General features: G+C 46.4%; 1 protein-coding gene across 9 annotated transcripts in view; it reads right to left on the reverse strand.

Moving 5' to 3' along the window:
• Positions 1–15311, reverse strand: part of CACNA1C (calcium voltage-gated channel subunit alpha1 C) — a 649893-nt gene that overhangs the window by 592185 nt on the left and 42397 nt on the right. The gene's annotated exons all lie outside the window — the stretch shown is intronic.

The following is a 15311-nucleotide window of genomic DNA, read 5'->3' on the forward strand; positions in this document are numbered from 1 at the left end:
TCCTGATGTGGCTATGGAGTTTGGCCAACTCAAGTGAATGAAACTAAGTCTGGTGGGGAGAGCATCTATTTCACTGCTACAAGGCCGGCAAGGCTCTGGCAATGCTTTCCCGATGAGCGGAACGTGGATAAGTGGGTGTGAGCCTGGAGCCAGCTCTTGGGCTTCCAGATTCCCCAGCTTCCTAATTATACCAGAGTCTCGGTCCCCTTGGTGGGCCAGCTCTGCAGCCTTATTCCGGGAGTCATTCCTAGAGGCCCGACCCAGAGCCTGCTCTCCCAACCCTTCCAGTGATTTTGCAAGCTGGATTCCTGTATTAACTATGTTTCCTCTCAAAAAGACTATGGCAGTGTCTACTGTAGGTCTGAACTCTGACTGAGACACATGGTCTATAGCCTTGCTGTCTAAAAGAACATCTACAGTGATGAAAATGTTCTATTCATTCTTCAATGCCCAATATGGTAGCCACCAGCCATTACTGACTCTTAAGCACTTGAAATGTAGCAAGTGCAACTACAGAACTACATTTTAAATTTTATTTAATTTCAATTAATTTACATATAAATAGCTACAGATGGCTAGTGGCTATCATACAGGACAGCACAGGCCTACATTAAGAGGAAGTCCTAATGGAAAAAGCATAATTTGTGATGGAACTTTTCAAAAAAGCAATCAAGAACCGATTCAGATGCTGATAGGTGGGTGGATTTTCTGATCAGGAAATAACCCACCCTATGCAAAAAGGCATGTGTTCAAAGCACAAGAGAGTCTGAGACCCAACAAACAACATTAGAAACAAAAAGTCATTTTTCAGTGGCTAATCCTCTTGACAAATGAACAGAAACTAATGATCCCAAGGGGCAGGTGGGGAAGCTGAATCTTCCCCCCAACCTGAGTGGGTCCTAAGAGATCCCCAGGACATCCCAGCTGACGTGGAACCCTCTCCCCAGACCAAGCACCCAAAGGGTCTTTGCAGTGTGTCACATCTGCTGCCTCTACCTCTCACTGGAGCCATTTCACACTCTTGTCAACAGCATTGTCGTCCACTCTTCCCTCACCCTTCTACAAACACTGATCATGAGAGATGCAGATGCTGAGAACAGACCCTTGGCCACAGCAGTCAAACCTGCTCTGAAACAAAGACAGGGACCCAAGGATATCTGTGGCCATCCCCCCGACTAAATCATTCAGTGACTAAATCACTGCCTTAAATAAAACCATGTCTTTCCTGTTCTACATCCCACTCCTCTCTAATGACAGGGCCAAAGCAAAGAACCTGGAGTATTTCAGAAGCCCAAGCTGACAGGAAGAGTGGTCAAGCTACTGTCGTTCACACCTTCTAGTGATCCAGCAAACTAAATCTTTTCTCTGTTCTTCACAGGGCAGCTAGTCACAAGGAGAGAAAGAAAGGAAAAGGAATCCTCCAAGGGACTCCCACGGAAAGAAATAGATGCAGTCCTGACTGAGGTCAGATACCAGCTAGAAAAACGGAAAGCCTTCTGGATGCCGATGTCTGGGGACAGGCAGGAAGAGTGCCACAAGCCTGGCACAACATTGAGAAGACCAAACACTGGCTCCTTGTCTCCTTGGCAATGACTAATGAGTGCCTGAGAGGGGTTACACTCTGGTATGTGGGCCCTTCTTCTATTCTCCCAGTGATCCGTAAGCTCCTTGAGAGCAGGACCCAGCTTTGTGGCCTCAGAAACGCGGCAGACTGTCACCTAGTAGGTGCTCAAAACACATTTGCCACGTGGAAGTTCTTTTGCAGAATTTTTATTTGGCCTTCAGAGACTTCTATACAGAAGTTTACAGAGATGATGTTATTCAATTATTTTAGATTAGAATGTCATATATGTGTGTTTCTTTCTTTCTTTAGAGAGAAAGGGAGTGCACAAGTGGAGGGGCAGAGAGAGAGGGAAAGAACCTTAAGCAGACACCCTGCTGAGTGCGGAGGCCGACGGGGGGCTCGATCCCACAATCCTGAGATCATGACCTGAGCGAAAATCAGGAGTCAGACGCTTAACTGACTGAGCCCCTTCTGTATTTATTTCATATGTTAGGTGAATATTTGTTTCTTATCCCCCATCAGAAGGGAAACCCCAGGAAGCAGGCACCTTTGTCTATTTTGTCTGGACCCCAGAGTCCAGAACAGCCTGGAGTATGGTGTGTGTCCAACAAAAATGTGTTGAATGAATGAGTGAATATCTCAAAGTGTAATTGTCCCATTACATTTTTTTCCCATGACATTTTTAATTACTTCAACTGCTGCCCCAAGATATAGAGGGTTTTGCTGCTTTGGCCCCATTTTATTGGTAGGAAAACAGAGACCTGGAGTCTCTGCACCTCTCCCAATCACCAGAACGAGAACATATGAGGCAGCGCCATCTTGGAAGGACAGCTTTTAGTGTATTCAGTGGTCCCAACCTCCTTCCTTCTCACCACCTGGGAGGATGGGGCGACAGGAAGACTCACTTGGCTAATCCTCAACTGCCCACATACTGCACCCAGTGAAGTGGGCAGAGCACCCTTGGGAAACAGCAGTAATTCCTGACTCCATTCTCTGTCTGTGAATGCCCAGCCACACTGCCACAGAGGAATGGCATATGGCAGCGCAGCCCTGCTGAGGCTCAGAGCTCACAGACTCAGACCCTCCAGGCCAGGAGAGGTTCTGTTCTACGGGAGAGAAGGTCTGATTGTGCCTGGAGCCTCTTCAGCCCTGCTGGGGGCAAGGGAAGCTGAACTCCAGAACGCTGCCCAGCTGGAAGCATGCGCTGATCAGCCCTGTAGGGAAAGCAATTTAGCACTCCTAATGAGAGTCTTTAAGGAATTCAATCATTCCACTACCCTTCTCAGAAGCTACCCAAGACTCCAGCAAAGCAACGTACCCGGTTATTCACCACAGTGTAAATTATACCAACACCAAATTGAAAATCACCTATAAGCCCATCACAGGGGGACTGGCCCATGCACATCCACATAATAGAATTTTAGAAGCCATAAAAATTATGTTTTGAAAAACAATATAGAAAAAAATTTCACATGATATTAAGCAACAGAAACAGGGCCCAAAAATGTATGTACTGGACTTTAAAAATTGGACCCCAATTTTTATTTTATTTTTATTTTTTTAAGATTTTATTTATTTATTTGACAGAGAGAGACACAACAGGAGAGGGAACACAAGCAGGGGGAGTGGGAGAGGGAGAAGCAGGCTTCCCGCTGAGCAGGGAGCTGGATGCGGGGCTCGATCCCAGGACCCTGGGATCATGACCTGAGCTGAAGGCAGACGCTTAATGACTGAGCCACCCAGGTGCCCCGGGCCCCAATTTTTAAAAAGACACTTATTTTTCCATGGAAGAAAGACTAGAAGGGAACACATAGAAATATTCCTAGTGGTTCAACTACACTTCAATCTTTTAAAAAGTCATCTTTCTAGATCAAGAGCATGAAAAAAGGATTTAAGATCTCTATTGTTTTTACTAAACTTGAAAGGAAAGCACACTTATTGTTGAAAAACAGAAAAGCCCAACAATTTAAAAATGTGTATCTTAGAAAGTCCTCTACCTCAGAAAAAGCACCATTAATAGACTTATGTGTCTATCTAGATCTTTTTTAAATTTTTTTAGAGAGGGGCAGAGGGAGAAGGAGAGAGAATCTTTTTTTTTTTTTTAAGAGTTTATTTGAGAGAGAGAGACAGTGACAGAGATAATGAGAGAGAGCACACAGGTGGGAAGGAGAGGTAGAAGCAGGCTCCCCGCTGAGCAGGGAGCAGGATGCAGGGCTTGATCCCAGGACCCCAGGATCATGACCTGAGTTGAAGGCAGACACGTAACCCACTGAGCCACCCAGGTGCCCTGAGTCTATCTAGATTTTTGTCCTGTAAATGGCTAGAATAAAAATTTATAAAAATGGTAGGAAGGAAGGAAGGAAGGAAGACTAGTGGTTATCTTCAGGTAGCCACATTTATTTGCAGAGAGGCAGTTTAGCCTAGAACTCAGGGCCATGGACTTGGAAACCAGGCAGTCTAGATGCAAATTCTAGTTCTGCTAGTCACTATTTGTGTTCTGCTGGAACGGTCACCTCACCTCTCTATACCCAAGATTCCTTATTTGTAAAATAGAAATCATAACATTGCCTATCACATGGCATCGTTATGATGATCAAATGAGTTCATAAATATAAAACTCTCAGAATAGTTCTGAGAGTAAGAGCCTTGTAAGAACTAGCTCTTTTTGAAATTATTATATTTTCCAAATTCTGTACAGTAAATAATTCCTTGGTGATCAGAAAGAAAAAAAGTTATGGTTTTGGTTTATCATTTAAGTATACTTCCAAAATACCGTAGCCAAACTGGTATCAGATTCTTGTCAAGCTGTTGCCAGACCCATTCTGAGGGGGTTGGGGGGAGGGGTATGCACTCAGACCCCACCTGGCAAACAGGCCGCCCACCTTCCTAGCCTGCCTGGAGCCTCCTCCTCCTGATCCCCAGCACCACAGAAAAACACAAGCATCTGCCTGCAGCCACAGATAAACAAGGAGTCCCATGAAAACTCAACATGCACCTTTGTGCAGCCCTCTGCTGCCTCGAACCTAAGCTCGGGACAAAGGATAGTTGCACCCCTAGGTCTCCAGCTGCAGCGCTCTGTAAACAAAGGTATCTAGGTTTAGGATACAGTGAAATGGTTGATTGGAAAATTAGCCAACCTACATATATGGGCAAGATGCTTTCTTTTTTCATGTCATCTTGATTCGTAACAACAATTCCATTAAATATCAACTGGGCCCCAGAAGGTATGAACAGGTATGTGCAGGTCCTAGAGAAAGACAGCAGGACCACTGGGTTTGGGCCCCGGTCTGAGGGGTACCATCCGTATCAGCACCAGTCCTTCGAAGAAGCTGCAGGGGATTTCCTCCGGCTGGAGCACAACCTCCCAGCATCAGAGGCCAGGCCGCTGACCCTGTGACTGTCACTCCCACCACCAGCCACACTGCTGAGCACCAAGTGATACACACTTCTCAGGTTACTCATCTGTAAAATACAGATAAGAATACATTCCTCACAGGACAATCGTAAAGACTAAATGAGATTAGGTCTATGAAAATACTCCCAAATATAAAGACACTTAATAAGAATCCTTCCGCAGATGTCCACATATAAAGCTTCAAGGCACCAAAGAATACCTCATTACCAATGAAGTAAAATAAAATATGAAAGCTGTTTTATAAAAAAAAAAAAATCTTTTTCCCAGAAGCACACCCTCCATGTTAAGCAACCATCTCGTAAAAACTGTTATATCTCACACACAAATTTAATTGTGTCAATTTGTGAAAAAGTGCATCTATCCAGAGAATTCAGAATACAGAAGATTCCAGAGATCCTTGAAAACAGTGATTCATTTTCCAAGGAACCCCTCTTGGTGAAAGGCTTTGAAGTTCTTTTTCCATTAGCTGTGGGATTGCACTGTGTGCATGTGTGCAGGGGAGGGGGGGGTGACTGCACATATTTACACACTAAAAACATAATACACACAAACACACCCATACACAGCCCATTTGTCCTACTCCTGATGTCTCTAATTCTCATTAAGGTGGGACAAAAGAAAGACATTAGCTTATTCCTCTGCACTCCCAGGCTACTTAATAACAATGCTTTGTATAAAGCATAATGCTTCTTTCATTTGGAAAAGTCAAAGCCATTTATCTCATTAATCCCCACAAAACCACTGCCAGAGAGCAGGCAGACAAGAAGGTGGAAGGCAACGAAAAAATAAGCAAGTCCCCCCAAGCCTGCTGTTCCTTGGTAAATATTAAGCTTCAAAGAGCTATGAGGCCATCTCGACTGTTTCCCGAGTTTGGTGAGAGAAGAACCAGACCAGAAGTCAAGAGAGCCGAATTCCAGTCCCCTCTTCAACACCCATTTGTTCTGTGCGAGTCAGACACATCACTTTCCTTCTTTGGCCTTTGGTTTCCTCCTCTTGTGAATGAGGAGACTCAACCAAACACCATGAGAGGTCTCCTAGCTCCGAGCCTCAGGTCCAGAACTCTTGGGTCTGGTATCTCATTGCCCCTATCACCCCTCCCCAGCCAGTCTAACTCCTACTGAGTTCCTCCTCCTTAGGAGTCTAACTCCTCCCCACAGACCTCAAAGATCAGGGCCGAGAAAGTCAGCCTGACATCCAGCTCCATCTGCTCCCGGGCTGGGCTCCTGGCTCGAGTGTGTGCTCGGCCATCCTCAGAGGCTGCCTCCAATCTGCTCATAGGGCAAGGTCAACTGAAGGGGCCACTCAGTGAGGAAGTGCAACAGAGAGAATAGGACCCTCCAGCCCTTGTATTGTTTCTAATTTATTATTCCAGGGTTTCCCCAGTGACCCCTGGGGGCTCCATGTGGTTCACGTGGAAGTTCTCAGAGCCAGAGAGAGCCCTTCACCTCCCCACACTGGGATAGTATTATCAAAAAAATATCAGAAAATGGCAAGCGGTGGCAAGGACGCGGAGGAAGGATGACCCTTGTGCGCTGCTGGCGGGAACGTAAAATGGTACAATGGTTATGGGAAGTAGCCTGGAGGTTCCTCAAAAAATTAAACACAAAATTACCGTATGATGCAGCAAGGCCACTTTTGAGTCTATACCCGAAAGAACCGAAGGCAGGGACTCAAAAAGATACTGCACACCAAGGTTCAGAGCCGCATTATTCACCATGGCCAAGAGTTGGAAACAGCCCGAGTGTCCGCTGACAGATGAATGAATAAACAAAACGTGGCCTATACATACAATGGCCTGTTATTCAGTCTTAAAAAGGAAAGAAATTCTGACACAGGCTGCAAAATGGATGAACCTTGAAAACATGATGCTAAGTGAAGTCAGCCCGTCATAAAATAAATACTGTCTGATTCCACTTCTATGAGGTACTGAGAGGAGTCCTAGCCATTGAGACAGAGAGTAGAGGGGTGGTTGCCAGGGCCTGGGGGGGAAGGGGGGGGTAGTGAGTGTTTAGTGGGTACGGACTTTCACTGGAAAGATGAAAAAGGATGGTGGTGACTGCAGAGCAATGATGTGAATGTACGTAATGCCACTAAATTATACACTAAAAAAAAAAATTAAGATGGTAAACTTTATATTATGTAAGTTTTACATACTATAAAATTATTAAAATTTTAATTTAATTTTTTATAAAGAGCAGAGAGGAGTGTTGGACCTGAACATTCCAAGAGGAAAGAGATCTAGGAAGTGGGGGGCTGTCTTCTCAGGAACAGAGAGCTGGAAGGCAAAGGCAGCTGTCCTTCAGGAAGGGCTGGCGAGGGTGAATTCAGCCCAGTCCCGAGGGAGGTGTGTGGCAGGACAAGTCTCTACCCCTACCCACGTGCTTCCCTGCACTGCCTTCTGCTCAGGCCCTCAGCACGTGACTCAGGCCCAGAAAAGGATGCAGAGAATTTTGGTCATAAATTGTTTCCAATTATCAAATAAATCACACATGCGCATACACAAACATGTCTTCACAACTGAGTGAAACCAGACTCAGGTCCAAATACATCTACGGTGTTCTCAAGCACCATTCAATACCAGGCGTCAGATCTTGGGCTGGGAGAGATGGGTGATTGGAACGTTAGATCAAGCCCTGGCTTTCCAGTTTCAGTCCTGTCCAAAGGCTCTGCACTGGGCACCTGGAGTGTCTCCAGGGCAGGCCGTAACGCGTTCGTCTCCGTAGCTCTGGTGCCTAGCCCAGCGCCTGACACACATCAGGTAAAAAGAGTGTTCACTGAAGGAATGGGATTTCTCCTCAGCGTCCTGATAGTTTTAGGTGAGGAGACAAGTGACATTATTCCCACTGCTAATGATGAAACCAAGGCAGAGAGAAGCACACGGCCCCCATCCAATGAGACCCAGGCTAGGATGGACTCAGCCACCCCCCAAAGCCCTCCAGTTTCTCTGGCATCGTAAATCCACGCTCCTTCCTCAAAGCCTCTTGAAGCCAGCAACCTCTTGAGCTCTCCCCACCCCCTACCCCCCGGGCGTGTATGTGTTTCCTCTCCTTCCTGAGCCCCAAGCTGCCTTTTCTCTTCTTTCTGCCTGGCTTTTTCTGACACCTTCTCGGCCAGCAGTACCTGACGCCTCCTGGCCCCTCTCCTCCATCTTTTCGTCCTTGGAGGACTGAGGAAAACATCTGACGAGGCCATCCCTGTGTGTGGCAGAGAGGCAGAGCAAGGGTTGCACCTAGGTTGGGGGTCCTTGGAGACCCAAGTTCCCAACGTGGGACTCTAGTGCTGCCCAGATTCTCTCCCAGGCCTCAGGTGCAGCGAAAGCCTGGGCCAAAAGGGAGCAGACTCAGAGAGCCAGGAAAGTCTACTGTTAAAAACCCAAAACTAGAAGGCAGAGGTCAATGTCACCTTCATTCTTCATCTCAGAATGGAGTTATGATTCAACGAAGCAGAAACCACAGCTACAGAAATGCTATAAAACTCTACCATCTCTACACCTTTGTCACCCTGTTTATGTGGCTCTCCTCCGACTATGTCCCCACAGCAATTAGGAGGGTTGTAACCTCTAAGACAATGTGAATCTAGTGCTGGACTATGAAGACAGCAGGGAAAGAAGAACACAGGATCTGTAAATACTGAGTTTTAGGGACAGGCTGCAAGGGAATCGAGTGGATAGTGGCAGCTAGAAAAGAAAGCTGCGAAGTCGGGTGGCTAAAGGCAAAGATCGGGAGTCACGTGAGACCCAAGTTTGTACTCTGTGCAGCCACTTACAAGCCCCGTGGGCCTGGGCAACTTAGTTAACATCTCTGAGACTCTGGGACCTCTGAGCTGTTTCAAGGATTTTAAGACATTTACAAGCACTTGGCATGGTGCAGCCATATATGAAGTTCTCAGTGAACAGTAGGCATTAATCGGTATTGCTCTTATTGTTGATGCTGTTATTAAAGTGAGCAGGATCCCGGGACCTGCAACAATAGAGAGGCGTGGGGAGGCCCCGACCTGAGAAGAGCCATCAGGCTCAGCACCACGAAAGCCTTTGCCGGCACCTCAACAGAGTATTTCCACCAAAGCACACTCAACCCCAGCTTATCTCACTTCTTCATCAGCTCACCTTGGGCCACGGAGACCAAGGACCAGGGCTGGGCACATGGCTCTCCTCCTCCCTCCTCCGCTAGGGAGCCGTGTGACTCTAGACAAATTCCTCCCCTCTCTGTGTTTACCTTGTTGGTAAAATGAAGGAGTTTACCAAATGATCTCTAAGATCCTATATATTTTTTGGCACTCGCTGATTCTAGAATTCACACGTGGGTGGCAGAAGAGTTTATCATTTGGAACGTGCTGGCAAAAGAAATAGGCTTCCTAGAGGGATGCTCAGTGCCCCCACCCCACTCCTCAATTCCCTCCTTTATGCTAATAAATAATTGAATTGGAAAAGCACCTACCTAATAGGGCAGCCACTTACATAGGGCCACCCCCCTGAGTCTCAACAAACGTGGACCAGGATGGCCATGACTCCTTAAGAGCGTGATATGTAATGTTTGTTCTCCACAGCGCCCAGCTTCTGCAATATCTGCTGACTTAGTAAGCTGCTCTTCCTGGTCCTCTCTGATGCACTCAAGTTTGGGAGCCGGATGCTGCTGGAAGCACAGTCACCTGCTCATTAGCTCTCCTTGAATGTCTGTTTCCTTCGGCAGCCTTCCTAGATTTATTTGGTTTTCCCAATCTGTGAAACGGGAGCTAACAGCTCCCGAAGGATAAGAACAGAGATGTGGAATCTTTGGGGTGACCTGGAAGCATCTTTCTAAAGGTCAGAGTTAGCAGGTGGAGAAGGTTATTGGGGCAAATGGGGCATTTGCTTTCATCTGCTCTATGCACTCCGTAGTCCACTGAAGTGCCCTTTTATATAAAACACGCATGGACTAAACATAGCTTTGCTACTGGGTGGTCCCCTGGCAGCCTGCAAATACAGATACTGTTTGCTGAGCATCACTGTTTGCCTTTTATAAAGAAAGGCAGTTTTCTTTATAAAACTGGGAGCTTAGAACTCCCACTCAAGATGGCAAATGCTTGGTCCAACTTCCCACTTGAGCCAAGGAGTTATGGAGCCCTCCACTCACTGACCCCAAATTATCCATGGTCACAAGATTGTATGAAGGCATCAGTGATGGGGGTAGGGAAAGCAGCTGCTGCCTGCCAAGGATAAGGTCCAGGAAAGCAACTTGCCACATGACACACGTTCACCCTGGATCACAGGCACACACACGTAGGAATGTGCATATACAAACACGTGCGTGTCCCCAGTGTGGGACTTGCAGGCACAGAGCCCCACCACCTTCCTCTGTGCGGCCCATGGCCTTTGCCGCTGCCTTCCTTAGATCTACTTGAAGCACGTGCATGGCTTCTCCCCCTGCTCAGACATAACCCTGAGCGCAGAGCCCCATCTCCTCCCACTCTGCGGCCCCCACAGTGCTAGCACAGGGTAAGTGGTCGAGAACATCTGGGTGTGTGGGCCCCACTGGGGTGGGCACCGTGGGAGCCTCAGACACGTGAGATGCTCTCCCTGCCTCGACAAGCCACCATCCTCCTCGGGTTGCACATTCACCCACACAGACACACACACAGACACCCACCCACACACGCTCTCCAGTAACATCTGCCCAGCCAGGGACCTTGCTCTTTCAGACTCCGCAACTATATTTGGACGTGAAACCAAAGCAGCCAAGGCGAGACTGGCCCAAAGGTTAGCTCCAGGCAGCTTAGCTTTCTAAAGTGCTCAGTTCGCCTCTGCCAGAGCACGTGGTTTCTTCAAGCTGTCACCCCCTCCAGACTGCGGATCCCCTCCCTCCCCCTCGTCCGTCCGTGCCTCCCATACTCCACTCCCAAGGGCAATGGCTTCAGGTGAAGGAGATACAAGTGCCAAGGTACAAAGAAGATGAGTTTTGGAATGAGACAGATCTCAGTTTGAGTCTCAACACTCCCCTTTTTAGCTGGGTGATCTTTGCTAAGTTAGCCTAACCTCTTTGGTCCTCAGGTTGCTTATGGGTGAAAAAGGAATAATATCACAAGGATAAATAGGATCCACTAACACCAGTGCATGCTTACTGGAGGTTAATTATTTCAAACCAACATTGTTTCTTGAGTTGGCAGTGCTAAAGGGTGGTATGAGACACAAGGAGTTACACCCTCCTTCCCCCGCCCCTGGGTTCTCCAGCAACTTCTCCCAGCCCACTCCAGAGCACAGTTGGGCCGCCCGTCCCAAAGAGAACCAACAACACCTAGTGATGTCTTGCCGTCCGTGCCACATCCAGAGCTGGCAAGACTCTCTCACACTTCTTCTGTCACCACACAGAGGGGGTTACACAACATCCGAGCCTTTCGGAGACACGGCTTCCATCTGGCTGGCAGCTTACAAATATTTGACCTTATCAGGCCTGAACTGGAAAAGAAGGGTAATTGAAGTTTCGTATGAAATTACCGTGCAAGTTACGTGTGACCCAATCAGGCTTCCAGGGCATGTAAGAGTTCCATTTGTTTGTGCCAGGGATACTTCGTGTGCGGGCTGGAGGAAGGAGGCCGGCCACATAACAGAGCCCCTGTGCCCTTAATGTCTGCTCTCCCTGTTCTCCCTTCTCTGGCACCCAGCAGCTATCTTCACAAAGCCTCACATAGTTAGTTGTCCTCTCCTACCCCTTCAGGACTGCCTCAGGCTTTCCCTGAGCCAACAGGAGAAAGCCATGAGAGGAGACGAAAGGAGAGTGGGGGTGAGGAAGGAAAGCAAGCTCAGGCACTGCAGAGCTGGGAGTGCCCTAGAGACCATTTGGCCCCAGCATCTCCCCTCAGAGGTACGGACACTCAGACCCCAAGCAAGCAAGCGGCGTGCCCTAGCCTCCACAGCCAGGGCAAGGTCAAGCCAAAACTTGAGCCCCAGCCTCCAGATTCCTACACGCTGTTTCTACTAACCCAGGTCAAGGCTGAAGCCTTTCTAATGAGAAACTGGCCTATAAAAACTGCTCTGCCCACCGCCCTTTATGTGGCCGAGGCCCAGTGTGGCAGGCTGAATAATGCCCACCCCCCCCCCCAAGATGTCCCAAGTCCTAATCCTCGGAAACTGAATACGTTACCTTATATAGTCAAAGAAACGTTGCAGGTGTGATTGAGCTGATTGTGAGTTGGGGAGATTATCCAGGATTATCCAGGTGGGCCTGATATAATCACAAGAATCCTTATAAGAGAGAGGCAGGAGAGGAGAAAGGAGAAGATGCTACACAACTGGCTCTGAAGATGGAGGAAGATGGCCTCCATCAGCTGGAAAAGGCAAGGAAACAGAGTCTTCCCCTAGAGCCTCCAGAAGGAATGGGGCACTGCCCACTTTAGACCTCTGAGCTCCAGGTCTGTGTTTTTAAGCCACTGAGTGTGTGATCATTTGTTACAGCAGCAATAGGAAACTCATACTCTCCGCACTGCATGTGTGTAAAATCATCCCAAGTTGAAAGCAGCAGGGAGAGGGCAGAGTTAAGCAGTCTTGGTTATCTGGCCCATGGCAATGGTAAGCCGTGCTCCTGGGACTCCTCAAGGGCAAAGTTCTTGCTGCCCTCAGCCTGCGAGGTCCTCAGAAGCCAGCGGGTGCCTGATGTCTGGGGCAGGGGGTGGTATGAATAGAACAGAAACAAAAAGTTTCTAGGAGTCAATTAAAAAATGGGTAAAGGACTTGCATAAACATTTCTCCAAAGAAGATATATACAAATGGCCAATAAGTATTCAAAAAGATGCTCAGTTAATAACCAAAGAAAGGCAAATCAAAACCACAATGAGAAATCACCTCACATCAACTAGTATGGCTACTGCCAAAAACAAACAACAACAACAGAAAATAATAAGTGTTGGCAAGGATGTGGAGAAATTGGAACTCTTGTGCACTGTTGGTGATAAGGCAAACTGGTGCAGCTACTGTGAAAAACAATAGGCAGGGTCCTCAAAAAGTTAAAAATAGAATCACCATATGATCCAGCAATTCTGCTTCTCAATATATACCCAAATGAATTGAAAGCAGGTCTGGAAGAAATATTTGTACACCCATGCTCACAGCAGAGTTAGTCACAAGAGCCAAGAGGCAGAAGCTACACAAATGTCCACTGACAGATGAATGGACATGCAAAATGTGATAGATCCATGAAATGGAATATTATTCAGCCATAAAAAGGAAGGAAATCCTGTCACAGGCTACCACACAAGCATTATTCTAAGTGAAATAAGCCAGTTACAAAAAAGACAAATACCACATGATTCTACTTATATAAGGTATGTAAAACAGTCAAATTCATAAAACAAAATAGAATGGTGGTTGCCAGGGGCTGGTGGGAACGGGAATTGTTTAAAGGGTATAGAGTTTCCATTTTTCAAGATGAAAAAGTTCTGGAAATGTATTTTCACAAAAATGTGGTTATACTTAACACGACTGAGTTGTTTACTTAAAAGTGGTTAAGATGGTAAATTTTATGTTACGTGTTTTTTACCACAATAAAACACATTAAAAAATAACAAAAAGTGTCTGAGTGTATAACATACACCAAAGGAGCCCAGCTGGGGCCCCAAGGCCTCTTACAACATAGCATGTGTGAGAGTTCCCATTACTTGTGCCTTTATTCCTGCACTCACTTAGGTGTTTGTCTCCCCAAGAAGATCATGAGCTCACTGAGGACAGGAATCAAGTCTTATTACTCCAAGAACCTCACACAGCACCCAGCACTGTGCTTTCCATGTAAGAAGTGCTTGATGAACATTTGTTGAGTTTAATTTTTCAAGAGTATGGCCTTAGCTCCTACAAATTAATCCTATTCTTCCAAAGTGGTACTTATTCTCCTGCCAGCTTCCACAGGGTCAGGGATGTTAGACCAAGTACCAAGGAGACAGGAAAACTGGATCAGGGCTTTTGGAAGAGGGCCAGACTGTAAGTAAACAAATGTAGTTATTCTCTAAATGCTTGAATAATATCATTTCTCTGCACCCTGCCCCAGCCTTCCTCATGTGGCATTAAACAGGTAAATCACTCAAGAACACAAAATCAGAGGTAAAAGCAGAATGATTCCCTGGGAACAGGGACCAGCTTCAATTTGGTTATACTATGAAGGACAAAATCTCAGAGCCCCACAGACCACACCAGAAGTCATAATACAGGTCTGGAAGCCCTCCTTTACTAGTTTAGCATCTCCTTGATTGGTTTAAGACTATCAAGAGAGTGCAAGCCTCACGTAGTGGTATCCTCTGATACTCCCTCGATGCAGTGATTACATATAATAACCACTTCAACTAAATTCTATCAACGGAAACGTTTGTTACTCTGTGTGTGTATAGTCATCTCCTGACATAACTCAAGCCAGCATGAAAACAGTGGAAAGGTCCTTCTCCTCTTGTCTGTAAGCTTAAAGTCAGCCCTGGGGCCCTCAAAATGTATGGAAGGGGCCTATTGAGGTAATAAGGGAGAAAACAAGACAGGGGTACCTTCTGGAAATTCTTGCTTAAAAGTAATACTTATAGAACATTTATTATATGGGCCAGATCCTGTTCTTACAATTTTACACATATTAATTTATTTAATCCTCTCAGTGTATCCATAGGTAAGCATATTGCTATGCCCACTTTACAGATGAGAAGACTGAGGCACAGAGGAACTAATTAACTTGCACAAAGCCACCAGTTCAAACCAAGCAGCCTGGCTGCAGAGGGTGTACTTTAACCACCATGATCACAGCCTCCACAGTTAGGTCGCTGGCCTGAGGTGTTCACTTCCAGCTTCCTCTCCCTCCTCCCTAGCCCCCAACCCCACAGAGTATACCTCTTCAGGCCTCACTGGCAGAGGCTCACAAGTTTAAAGAGCTATTTCTAAGAAGTAGTATTTGCAAAGAACCACACACATCTCAAGGCAAGAACCAAAGAACGAAGATGCAGAGAACTGTACCTACACCAGTATAATTGTATAGGATGTTTGACGTACGTATTCTAAAACATGTTAGAAACATGAATTACTTCTCACCCAAACTTCCTGAACATTCATTCCATCCCATTCCCACTTACTAGATAAGCAGACCATCTAAAGAATGCCCAAGTCGGTAACCTGCAGAGTGAGTGCATGATAAAATAAGTAATGGAATTCAAGCATCGTAGTACTTGAAACCTTACAAGAAAATACCCCCTTCCACTTAGGAAATCACTGGGAAATATTACCCAGAGACAAATACTTTAACTATGAGCATCTCTCGAAAGGCGTACGAGCCAAAAAAGCATGACACTCAGCTTATTTTTTCTAGATTTACAGAATGAGAAAAGATTTTGAGCTTGCTC

The sequence above is a fragment of the Halichoerus grypus genome, chromosome 6 (assembly GCF_964656455.1).
Source record: "Halichoerus grypus chromosome 6, mHalGry1.hap1.1, whole genome shotgun sequence".
Taxonomy (NCBI): domain Eukaryota; kingdom Metazoa; phylum Chordata; class Mammalia; order Carnivora; family Phocidae; genus Halichoerus; species Halichoerus grypus.